This window comes from Simochromis diagramma, unplaced genomic scaffold (assembly GCF_900408965.1).
Source record: "Simochromis diagramma unplaced genomic scaffold, fSimDia1.1 OVJJ01000321.1, whole genome shotgun sequence".
Lineage (NCBI taxonomy): Eukaryota > Metazoa > Chordata > Actinopteri > Cichliformes > Cichlidae > Simochromis > Simochromis diagramma.
The window spans coordinates 3,232,003-3,245,314 of NW_024386772.1; the positions used below are offsets into that span (position 1 = coordinate 3,232,003).

Here is a 13,312-nt window from a genome sequence, read left to right on the forward strand (position 1 = left end):
AGCATTACATGACATAGACATCCAATAACGAATTTCTATCATTTATATCAAACATTACAAACTGAAAGTCTTGCTGGCAAAAAGCCCATTTTCTTTCTTTCTTTCTTTTAGACAAAGCCAGCTTCTGATTGAAACTTGACATTTTGGGGATAAACCACAGAGGACAGCAAAGAAGCACTATCATCAAACGCAAAAAGCGATTCTTCTTCTTCTTCATAAAGCATTTTCAGCAGTGACAAAAATGCACAGAGAAAGAGGCGTTTATTTATTTTCTCTCCTTTGCGGCATCATTATGACTCTTGCAGTTGCAGTATAGTCAACACTCGACAGATTTTCCATTCCCTGTGTGATCTGAAATGAGAAGCTGAGTTGAGAGATTGGCCCTTTGAAACGTTTGTTGCAGAGAACATGCTCGTGTAGCTGAATAGACCTGGAAAAACAGGTTACTTCACTTCATGGAAACTAGATCTTACAGACAGACTTGTCCCAGAGTTTATGTGCATTTGCTGGTAAATGAAAAACTCGATACATGGCTGAGCAGTTTTCCAGGGAAAATGTGCATCAGGGAAAAGCAAAGACAAGATGCCTTATCTGTCCATTGATGCTTGACCACTAAAAAAGGACAATGTGACTAACATGAAAAGCATGAAATTGTGCCTTTTTCTGACATATACAGACATGCACACACACCAAAAACATATATTTTTGTGCGTTGGCTGTACATTATGATAAACCTACCAGGCATATGGTATTAATATGTGCAGCGTAGTGTTTGCATCACAGTGATGCTACATCAAAACAGACCTGAGCTCCGCCAGAATCACTACAGCTCATTAAGTGTGATTAAAATCTAACATCTCACTGTCTGTAATTTTAAAGGATCGGCATGTTGAATTTAGGCGGATCAATTAGCAGAAACAGGATACAGGATTCATAATTATGTTTTCATTTGTATAGGGTCACCTGTCATTATGAATAGCTGGTTTCTGTCAGACTGGAATGAGCCCTGCATGTCTACAAAGTGAGCAGATCATCTTTCAGTCTGCAGTGCTGCTCCACCATGTTTCTGACTCTGAGGGTGCTCAACCTCTAACTTTGTACTTAATTTTGTCACCTTGTGACAAATTTCCATCTCCCTGTGTGTATTTTTTTGACCTATTTTCAGACATTTTGTGTTTATTTTCCATCTCTCTCGTAGTTTTGTATCACTTTGTAGTCATTTTAAATCTCTTAGATGTTAGCAGTCTCTTTTAAAACATTGTATTTGTGGCTATTGTGAGTCTATTTTTTATTTGCATTCCATCTGTTTTTACTTCTTTGTGTTTGCTTTACCTCTGTTTATATATATTTTTGCTTTCAGTATGTTTTACTGGTTTATCTGACTGTTTTTGATAGCTTAACAGTCATTGCATCACCCTTAACCACATGGACTGTTTCTCTGTATGCAGTCAAAGCCTGCTTAAATGGGATTGGTTAATTGTGCATAATCATATTCAGATATCTGTTAGTAGAGATTTCATCTTATCACTAAAGGTGCAATAATTTCTCTCACACACTGATTCATCTCTGCTTCCACAAGGACAGAAACCGCCAAGCTTTCATACCTCATGCAGTAAATCTTCACAGTGCAAAATCTCTGTGTCTTCCAGAGAAAATCTGTCCTCTTATGGCAACAGCGCCTTTCTGAACCCTCACAGCACATTTGTATTTCACTGAACTGTGAGTGTTCTACTTATTATTAAGCTGTTTTGTTATGTTCTTACCTTAGTTTTTAGTTGCTGTCACAAAGAAATCATCAGCTTTTGAAGTGAATAATGTTGTGCTCTTGTTTTACTTATTTTGGGGTGAGGTTTTCTTTTTGTAGTTTTCGTATTTTTTTGTTGATCTTCTGTCAGTTTTTGTAGATTTTTTGGGTGATTTTTCAGTACTTGTAGCTGATTTGTGTGTCTGTCTGTTTGGTTGACTTTTGTTTCTGATTTAAAAAAACAACAACTTTACATTGGAATGAAAAAAGGACAAACATAAGGACGAGATGTGATGACAAAACAGTAACAAGAAAAATGTATAAACATTGAAGTGTGTGTGTGTGTTTTGAATATTTTTGTGTTGAATGTGTGAGAAAATGCTGTGAAACTGTTAATTCTGTCCAAAACCAACTGTCACGGCGAGGGGAGTGAGCCGTGTGGAGATGATAAATGGTAAAGCGCATTTGTATAGCGCTTTACTCAGTCCCTAAGGACCCCAAAGCGCTTTACACTACATTCAGTCATTCACACACTGGCAACGGCAAGCTACATTGTAGCCACAGCTGCCCTGGGGCACACTGACAGAGGCGAGGCTGCCGGACACTGGCGCCACCGGGCCCTCTGACCACCACCAGTAGGCAAACGTGGGGTTAGTATCTTGCCCAAGGATATTTGACATGCAGCCAGGAGGCAACCTGGGATTGAACCACCGATCTTCTGATTAGTGGCTGACCTGCTCTGCCACCTGAGCTACAGCCACCCATGATAAAGGAGGATCCAATTGCAGGCACTTGTAAAGTTGTGAAAGTGGTTTATTGAATACACAGCACAGGGAAAAAATGGCAAACTAAACTATACTGGACACAACTAAACTACAGAGCACGAACCTGAACGAGAACGAGAACGAGAATAAAGATGGACAGCAGGGAGAACACACGGGTGAGACATGGTGGATACACAGACGGACCAGCAACTACAATAACAGAAGACACGACTTAAATACACACAAAGAAACACAGGGAGATTACACACAGGTGGTGGACACAGCTGGGAGCAATTAACGAGACGAGACAAGAGGTAAAACTGAACACATTCACAAGAGACGCAGACCTTCACAATAAAACAGGAAACAAGACCTCGCCACACAAAGACGCAGACTTGACACTGAGAGACAGACTGAATATAACACATGGAACCTAAATGCTAAACATGAGACAAAAATCCTGAAACACACATAAACAGAAACATGGAACTCTAATAATAATAATCTATCATCATCATAATCATCACCACCACCACCAGTATACAGGAATAATCCATTATTCAAAGCCAAAACATAACAACTCCAAAATGCTGAGTCGAACCGCAACTGTACATCATGATGGGTTTAAATCAACCAATCAAGGTAAAAGTGATGTGCAGACTTTCAGCTTTAGATCAAAAGGTTGACTGACCAGCAGTTTTGTGGCCAGGCGAGACCTGTGAGGGAGGCCATTATTAGAAGTAACCTATCACAGAGACAGCAAAAATCTTCAGGAGTGGCCAAATCAACAATCTGGTACATTTAGAAAAGAGCCTTAAAGACCACAGAAGACAATTTAAATTGATGATGACAGAATTATTTCCATGGTTAAGAAAAACAGCATGACAGCATCCAATCAAGTCAAGAACACTTGAGGGAGTAGGGGTGTCATTGTCAAAGTCTTCAATGAAGAAAAACCTTTAATGGAAATAACAGAGATCAGGGTGAAAACCACTACTTACACTCAAGTCCAGAAGGGTCGGGTTAGACTTTACTAGAAAACATCTAATCCAAGATTTGATTAGACTGTACCAGGCATAAAGAGAACTAATGTGGCAAGCAGCTCATGATCTGCATGAACTGTTAATCATGGTGGAGGCAATGTTACGATATGGCCATGTACGGCTGCCAGATGAACTACACCACTAACGTTTACTGACTGCTGATAAAAGAAATGCAATAAACTCTGACGTGTACTCTCTGCTTGGATTCATCCAAATTCTGCAAAACATCGTAGTGTAAATGGATAATGACCCAAAGCACACTGCAAAAGCAATCCTGGAGTTTCGTAAGGCAAAGAAATTGGATATTCTTCAGCAGCCAAGTCAGTCACCTGATCTGAACCCAGCAGAGCAGCTCTTCACTTCATAAATGCAAATCTAAACACAGAAACATCCACAAACAAGCAGCAACTGAAGGTGGCTGTAGTAAAGGCCTGACAGAGCATTTCAAGTCCATGGATTCCACACTTCAGGCAATTAGTGACCGCAAAGGATTTCCATACAAGTATTAAGGACACTCCTCATTATAAAAGTAAAATTATATTAGTTTGTCTAATTAATTTTAAGAACCTGTATAAACATTGCTGCAATTCCTGAAGAGTTAATATTGTGGTTTTATGAAGCCCCTTGAACTAAAGTGGAAAGTCTGCACTTCATTTACATATGGGTTGTTGGAGTTAAAAGCTTTTATGCTCTACAAAAGTAAACTACAAATGTCTTTGTCCAACCAATTCTGAACCCAACTGAAGGCTATTTATCATTTTGTTAGATTCTGATGTTCATTCCTCTGGATTTTTGTAATTTTAATCTTTTTACTCTTTTTGATTTTGATTTCTTAAATCCGCTTCTCTGTTTTCCATCATTCTGTATAGTTTTGTGTTGTACTTGTCATTTCTTGTGGCTTTTTCCCTGCCTTCTTTTATGTTCTTTGTGATATTTTGGGGGATGATAAGACATATCTCCCGTTATGTCATCTTTTCTGTAAGGTCCTCAATTTTCAGAGTGCAGGCTGACTGTTATTTAGAGTAGAGGGAGGTACTTATACATGCCCGACTGGCAGCTTTCTAGCTAAAGTGTTTAATTTAAAGTATCATAGACCACACCTGCTCTTTTTAATGGTTCTTTAGGCTTTGAAATGATACCTGCGCTACTACAGTCACATTCACAGACTGTGCACACACGGGAACGACACACACACGCACACACCAAAGGATTTTAACACCTCCTATTTGACTGTGTGCGGCAGCAGAGCTGTTACCTAGTTACAAGCTAGAGACCGTGCGACCTGCGCTGTTCATAATGTTGCGGTGGGGACTCTGAGTGCATCAGTCTGTCCGGAGCAGACGGAGGGAGAAGTGAGACGGAGGCGGACGGAGGAGCGCAGCGGGCTGCTTCTCTGCTGGAGATGCCACTGGAACTCATCCCGACGGAGGACTGGCAAAGTGCAGCGGCTCTTCTCGCGTTGTTTCACCGATAAATCCAGCAAAGCCCCGGTAAAAGTCTTGTCCTGAAGGTGCGGAGAAGTCTCAGCTTTAAGGTAAGTTTGGGTATCTGTTGTAAACCTGACCGGTTCATACTAATGGATGTTTGCTGTGAATGAGTGCGGGCAGCTGATGATGATCTGTTAGCTCACCTGTACATTCAGATGGTTTATGGTTAACGAGAGTTTTCCGTTAAATGCTTTTAAATAACCCTCACAGACATGTTTAGGAACTTCTGAATGAATTAAAATTAAAGGCACAAATTCTTCACACAACAAACTGCACGCTTTTTAACATTTAGACCATTTTTTTCACTGCAATAAATGCCAAATAAGCAACTTTAAAGATTCTACTACAGTCCGAAACCTTTCAGCTACAGCAGCCATGGGCAGATTGTGACACAAAAGCACCCCCTCCGTACACACATGTAAAAGGTACCCACCCCACTGAGAAGGCTGACCACCCCCCTCCCCAGACTGAATGAGTCACGGAATGATTGTGAAGGCTGTGGCCATTTTCTTCTTCCTCTGCTGGTTTTAGTTTTCTTTGGATTGTGTGTCTCTTTTAGAAATTTTTGCATCTCTTTAATTGTATTTTTGAGCTGTTTGTGAGTTATTTTTGCCTTCTTTGATGATTCTATAATGATTTTTTGGGGGGGGATCATTTCTTGTGCTCACCATGGTATTTCTAGTCACATGCTTGTGGTCAGTTTTTGTTTGTGTGGTTCTTATTTTGTTTTTAGTGTTTTTGTGAATCTTTTTTAAAATTAATTTTGGTGATGCTTTTAGTCGTTTTATTTGTTTTTGTGGTCAGTTTCTTTGATCCTGCAGTTGTTAATTCTTTTAGTCTCTTTCTGTGCTCTCTGTGATAATTTTATTTTTTTCTATAGTTTAGGTCATTAGTTTTCCCCCCCCCCCCCCCCGTGGTTTATTTTGTATTTTTAGCTATTCTTAGTTTTTGTGTGTAGTCTTTTTGTGCATCTTTGTGTCTTTTGTGCACTCGAAGGACTTTATGCAGTAAAGCTTCATTTAAACCTAATTTAATCTTAGCCTACGCAGCTGGCTCTCACCACTGCCAACAGCATCCAGTGAAAAAATCCTTTTTAAAAAAATGGTTTGATCAGGATGTATTTCAATATTGCAGGGGAGATGGAAGAACTACTTGTGAGCGATGTATTACTTCACAAATACCTTGCATATTTAAGCTTATTTGGTATCATGAAAAGAAAAAAAAAGATTAAAATCTCTGTATCTTACAGCGATTCTTGTTTAAAAAGGGATTCTGTGCTTTTCTGAGGTAGTTCACACTCAGTGCAAACTGCTCCTCACTGTCAAATATAAGTGAGAGGCATCTATATTTGACAATGAAATGAGGCAGAAACATATAATGAGTTACTTCTTTTAGGCACTAGTAGCATATTTAGTCCAAAATTCCCAATATTTTACATTTTCTGTTATGGTCTTATACTAAAGGTCATTTTCTACATCTAGTTTATCTCATTGAGAGTCCAGTCGTCACCTGTTGGGAGCATTTGGCTGCAGCCATTTCCATGCAATGGTCTTCTCTCCTGCAGGCAAATGCATTTTAATGAGCTACTCATTCTGTTTCCTGGGTTTATCCATGATTTTGCACAGGTACTGTGTAACAAAAGGGCAGTCGGGTTCTGAATCCTTCAGGCAGCTTTAGTGACTTCTTTCAAAGGCACTTTGTTAGGAAACGCAGATGAGATTCTCATAACAGCCGCATCTCTTTGCTTGCTCTGTACTCTCATTTACATACATATATTTTAGTCCTGCAGCTTGTGTGTATTTCTGATTAACCGGCCAGTTATTTATGCTTTTGTTCAGCTAAAAAATAGATTAAAAATACATTACAATATGCATTTCTATAGTTTAAGGGCAAACACAGATGTTTTTACTATAATGGAAGAACAAGGAAAACGAAAGCTAATATTGCATTTAAGAACTTTTTAGCATTTTTGGATAAAAAAAAAAATCAATAAAGAAAAGATTGTAACTACTTATCTACCCATCTAGTTATACTCACCATCATCTATGTTCCTGTGTGGTTACTGCTTTTAGAAGAACTCTACATAGCACAATAACCAAACTCTAAATACAGTACATACTCTAAATAACTAAATACAGACCTTAGACCTTGATGTAAACAAGCAAAAAATATACAATTTCTCCTTTTTTAAAATCTTTACAATCCAGTCATTTTACTGTGTTTCACTCATTTTAGTAAATACAATTAACTGCTATTAAAAATTATTATAAACAAGCTTAACAAAAACACCCTGTTTCATTTTGTTTCAGCCACATTTTGGGATTTTAGACCTAAATATGGAGCTCCCATTTATGATACTGGTATCTTTGGTGAGATCATTATCAGAGCGGTATCTCAGTGAAGTGAAGTTTGAGTGTTTGACAAGACGTTTGGGAGAAAACACTTTCCTTTTTCTCCTGTAAAAAAAAAAAAAGGAAAAAGAAGTTCCCTACTGTGTTTATGACAGTCTGAGTGTGATTACCAGCCAACTTGATTTCCACCATTTATTGTGAAAGAGTAGAAAACGCATCACGTCTCCATCATGTGAAACCACTCAAGATGTAAAATGCTCGATCTTTTCCTGGTATTTGATTTTTTTCTTTTGCTTTGCATTTCAAATCTAAAGGAGTCAAACACTCATTTTATTGAAAATGTGATCCTTGAAGTTAATTGAGATGCATTTGCAAAATAATAGCAAACTGATGCCATCATCTGCCCACAAATGAGTCAAACACACACACACAGAGTCACCACAGGTGGGAAGCTAACAAGCACAATCCACAGCCTCATTTCAGGCAGAATTGCCTTTTAAGAGGAGAGTAAATTATCTCTGGTAACATTATGATATCTCACTACATTTAAACAGATTGTGGTGGGTTTTCTTTCCCCTTTCTTGTAGAGATGTACAGATAAAATATTTAACATTGCTGGTTTACTCCAGTCATGAAAAAAGGTTGTCATGGTTATGCACCTTTTAAATAAAAGTTCAGTCATGAAGAAATATAGTATATTTTTAATGAAATAAACATATTTTAAAATAAACTCTTTACATAAGAAATTATAGTTGGACTGACTCTTCCAGGCCCCCTTCCACCTGCTCCCCACTCTCACTACAGGTCAACATGGCATCTGTCAGTCACTCTCCCCAGAGACTTCTGTCTGACCTCATCTGTCAACCTGTCCATCGCAACAAGAAGGGGCTCAGAGCTGATACTTGATGTTATCCCCCCCACCTTGAACCCATCTGTCACTCCTACCACCTACCTCACCGTTGTCTCTATGCATACATGTCCTTCACCACCCTCACATACTTCTCTGCCACTCCAGACTTCCTCATGCAGCACCACAGTTCCTCATTTGACACCTTATCATATACTTTCTCTGGATCCTCAAAAACACAATGAAGCTCCTTCCGAAATTCTCATAAGGAGAACCTCTCTCCTTCAACTCTTTCCCATATTCTCATGGTATAGCTCATCAGCTTTATTCCTCTGTAGTTACTACAGCTCTGCACTTCAACCCTGTTCTTAAACATCAGTACCATTACACTGATTGTTGTGGACTTTTTGATTTCAGTGGTTAAAAAGTCCACTGTCTTCTCTCCTAGACATCTCCATACGTTCACAGCTATGTCATCTGGACAATCCACCTTTCATTGGATGTATGTTCATCCACTCCAGCCCTCACGTCCTCCTTACTTATTGTTTGCACTTCCTGGTTCACTATCTTCATTCATCCTCCTCTGACTCTTATTCTCTACAATCAGCTCCTCAAAGTTCTCGACCTTGTCAGTACACTTTCTTCAGTTGTTAGTACATTTCCATCTCAATCCTTGATCATCCTAACCTACTGCACATCCTTTCCGGCTCGATGTGTCTGCCTAATGAATTGATTCAAGTCCTTTTCTCCTTCCTTAGTGTCCATCTTAAATACAGTTTAGTTCATAAATATTTGGACAGAGGCCATTTTTTTTCTAATTTTGGTTCTTTACATTACCAAAATTAATTTTAAATGAAAATTCTGGGTTTCTTCCTTTTTAATCCTCTGCCAGGCCTTTACTTCAGCGGCTTTCATTTGCTGTTTGTTTGTGGGCTTTTCTGTCTGAAGTTTTAGTCTTCAACAAGTGAAATGCATCCTCAATTGGGATCAGGTTTGAGTTGGCCACTTCTTTGCTTTAATAAACTATTGGGTTGCTTTAGCTGTATGTTTTGGTCCCTACCCTATTGTTCATCTGTAGTATGAAACATGGCCAATCAGTTTGACTGCATCTAGCTGGATTTGAGCAGACATTGAATCTTTGAACAGTTCTGAAGTTATTCGGTTGCTTCTGTCCTGTGTCTCATCATCAATAAACACTAGTGTCTCTGTACCACTGGCAGCAATGTACATCCAAGCCATCACACTGCTCCGCCATGTTTCACTGATGATGTGGTGTGCTTTGGATCGTGAGCTGTTCCACACCATCTCCAGACTTTTTGTTGCCATCATTCTGGTAGAGGTTGATCTTGGTTTCATCTTTCCAAAGAATGGTTTTCCAGAACTGTGCTGGCTTTTTTAGATTTTTCTTCTTTTTTTTTAATTTTTTTTAGCAAAGTCCAATCTAGCTTTTCTATTCTTGGGGCTTATGAGTGACTTGCAGCATGCAGTGAACCCTCCATATTTACATGCAGGCTTCTCTTTATGGTAGACTTGAATATTGATATACCTACACTACATCCTGGAGAGTGATGTTCACTTGGTTGGCCGTTGTGAAGGAGTTCATTATCATAGAAATGATTCTGCGATCATCCACCACTGTTGTCTTTTGTGGACTTCCAGGTCTTTTTGCATTCCTGAGTTCACCAGTGGTTTCTTTCTTTCTCAAGATGTACCAAACTGTAAATTTTGCCAATCCAACTATTGTAGCCTTTCTTGGATGGATTTTCTTTCTTTCTGTTATTTTCAGCTTAAAGATGACTTGTTTCATCCTGCATGGAGAGCTTTGACTGCATGTCGAGTGTTCACAGCAAAATCTTCCAAATGCAAGCACCACACCTGAAATCAAATCCAGGCCTTTTATCTGCATCATTGATAATGAGCCTATAGTCTACCCATGTTCCTCCTTCTTGAGAGATCTGCTATGTTAGCTTAAACAAGTTAAATAGATTTGTCAACCAATCAGTAAAACACTCAGCTGATCATCAGTCTCTTAAATAAGCAAACAAACTGCACTTGATCAAAATTCAGGCTTTCATATTGCATCCTTCCAGTTAATCCATGTGACTGCAAATCGAAACACGAGTCCAAGTTTTTAAATTGCCTCAAAATTTATGTAAAGAAGTACAAGTCTGGAAGCGGCTTTGATCATGTAGCTGAAAGATGCGAAAAACAAAATGTTTTTTTTTTCCTTCAGCTTCTGAGATTGACATCTACCTCATATACAGGGCCAACACAAGAAAGAAAAAGGTCCCCAGAGCATACAGTAAAAGTAAAGCCAGAATTGGATCTCAGGCTGCGAGTTTATTAAGTTCGTCTGACTCCCCGAGCCCTTAGGAGAAGCCTTCATAACCCCTCTCTAGGCTTCAGAAAGGCGGCGGCAGCAGCACCCTTAGGGTATCAGACTTCCTACTGAGTTCTAAGGAAAGGAGGTACAAATAAAGATGTTAAATATTCATGTTGAGCCACGAGTCCCTGAGTTATTCAAGTAATGTTGATTTCGTTCTGAACAGTGGCAGAAAAAGATTGCCAACACTTCTGATCCTCAGCTTTAAGCCCACACATGAACTTCTTTTTTTTTTTTTTTTTTTTTTTTTTTTTGCCTGTCCCGTTTGGCTCTTTTGCCATCAGAATTGTTGTCTAAAGGCAAAGAAAGATGCCCAACGGATTTACTTTACCAAATTGACCATCCCAGCCTTGCCGTAATGGTCCATTTGATTCACCTTTTATTGTTTATTTTATTTTCACTTACTGAATACGGGACAGACTTGACTGGGGGAAAGAAGGGGAGAAAGAAAGAGGGAAAGAGAAACAGCTGAGAAGAGGGACGGGGGACAAGGGCAAAAGACAAAAACCAACAGAATGAGCAGAAAAAAAAAAAAGAAAAAAAATGCATCTATCAATCACCTGGATCACCTGCTGAGAAAGAAAAAAGAAAACAAGCAGAAGAGAACAAGAGTAATAGAATAAACAACATCACAATGATATATGGGAATATGACAGTAAATACTAAATATTAAACATTATTGTGCAGCACATAAGATCAACATAACACAGTGTGCTTTGAGGTAGAAGCCAAAAAGGGTGTAGTTTGTGGGTGTGATCACCCGTGTGTACACCTGTGAGCATGGACGCGCTTGTTTTTTCAAAAGGTTCCTTCATGTAATGATCTGCTAGAGGGTGTGGGGGGGCCGCAGCCCCGTCCTCCAGGGCATGAAGCAGGTATGGAGGAGATCAAAACTCCAGACATCCAGAGGCCCCCAGAACACAAGAGACCAAGGAAGACCAACAGAGGGGCAGCCGCGCCACTGTCCCAGTAAGAGCTGAGGAGAGTCCCAGATGAGGGCTCACTCAGCAGCCGCGGAGCAGAAGCCAGGGGGAGTTGTAGTGACGCGCCCGTGAGCTCCGCCGGCAGCCAGCCGTGCCTGAGTGACCGAGCCCCAGGCCGAGAGGCTGGGGGCACCCCACCTCCGAAGTGGCCCGAGCGAGCCCCAGGCTCCAGGCCCCGATAAGCGGCCGCCAAGGAGTGAGCCGGTGTGTACCTGGACGCCCACCCCCGGACACAAAGAACCACCAACGCACCGATGTCTGAGGGAGTCCGCCACTGGCAGGGGAAGTGGTGGTAGGGGGAGATAGGCCTCCAAACCTTGGAGGGCCTAAGATGTCCTCAGAGAGGTGGCGCCTGACACCCAACCTGACATATAGACACAGAAATACAGGCACACACATATACAAACATCCATTCCCACCCTCATGCTCTCATATGCACTTACTCCACACTCAACCAACGTGGAGACAGACATAAAGAGACGCTGTACACACAATCACACTCCCCAAGCATACTCTACAAACCGGGTCTAGGTACCCTTGCCCCTGGAGGGGGGAACTGCACCCAGACCCAGGTGGTGTTACCCTTTTCCCTGCGGTGGGGGGAGGCAGACCGCCCCGACTCCGCAGCAGCAGGGAGGCCCCACACTCCAGACCGCAGTCGGACGGCCAACTCCTCCTCCTAGCCCCCCCGCTCCAGCAGGTCGCAGAGAATGGGGGTGAGAGAAGACTCCAAACCTCCCTCCACCCGCTCATTGTAGTGTTGATGCATGTGTGTTCTAAGGTGCATTTAAAACCCAGGAGGGCATGGAGCTACCTGCCAGAGAGCAGCAGGTAAGCGCATGGTCCCTCCTGCTAGCCCTCAATGTCTACGTGTATTTAACATTGACAGGTGGGCAACGACGCCAGGGGTGGGGTGTACACCCTGATGGTACTTTGGATTCCGTGTATCGTGCCCACCCCCAAGATCCTATATGTATGTGTAATGAGAGTGTGAGTAATGTGAATGTCTAAGTTGTGGGATAAAATTGAGGCAGAGGCAGCCAGAAGGGGACAGGGGGGGTGGTAGCCTCCTCTGCACCCTGGTGACATACCCCTACTCCAAGGTCCTGCATGTGTGGGTGGTTGTGGTGGAGCGGGAAGAGGGAGGCAGCTGGAGATGGGGAGGGAAGGAAGGGAGGGGCAAGTGACCCCTCCCTGGGGCCAGCTCCCCCGCTGACCCCAGTAGGCACCCCCATACTCCGCAACCCGCCAGGGAAAGGGGGCCCAGGCCCATCCAGACCGGGGCCCAGCGCAGCAGCGCCTCCCGGCCCCACAGAGCCCGGGACAGTCCACCCAACCCCACCACAGAGAAAACTGCACCCACCCCACCATCCACTCATCTTCCAGACTACATAAGACAATAAACACCCAGGCTGAGATCTTCCTCCACCTCTCCTGTGTCTCCCCCTCCTGCAGAGAGAGCCCCTGAGGAGAGGAAAGCTCCTGCGAGATGTGACAATCTTCCCCACCAGTTGAAGAGCCCCCCAGGTGGCTCGATGCACCGGCGGCACCCTGCTCCAGGGCTGGGCCCCCATGCACCCACCCGCCCACAACCCCGGCAACACACCAACCAGGACCCAAGCCCCCGAGGCCCGGCCCGGGCCCCAGCCCAGAGACGGAGCGCCCCCAGAACCTCACGCCCATCCCGGACCCACCCAGGGGCAGCCAGGG

General features: G+C 42.2%; 1 protein-coding gene across 2 annotated transcripts in view; it reads left to right on the top strand.

The window, feature by feature from the left end:
• Window positions 1-4,646: 4,646 nt before the first annotated feature.
• The window catches only part of sstr3 (somatostatin receptor 3), a 38,576-nt gene continuing 29,910 nt past the window's right edge, over window positions 4,647-13,312 (top strand). For both annotated transcript variants that reach the window (XM_040042880.1, XM_040042889.1), the window contains exon 1: window positions 4,647-5,085. The gene's annotated coding sequence lies outside the window, so the exon portion shown is untranslated. The remainder of the gene's footprint in view (window positions 5,086-13,312) is intronic.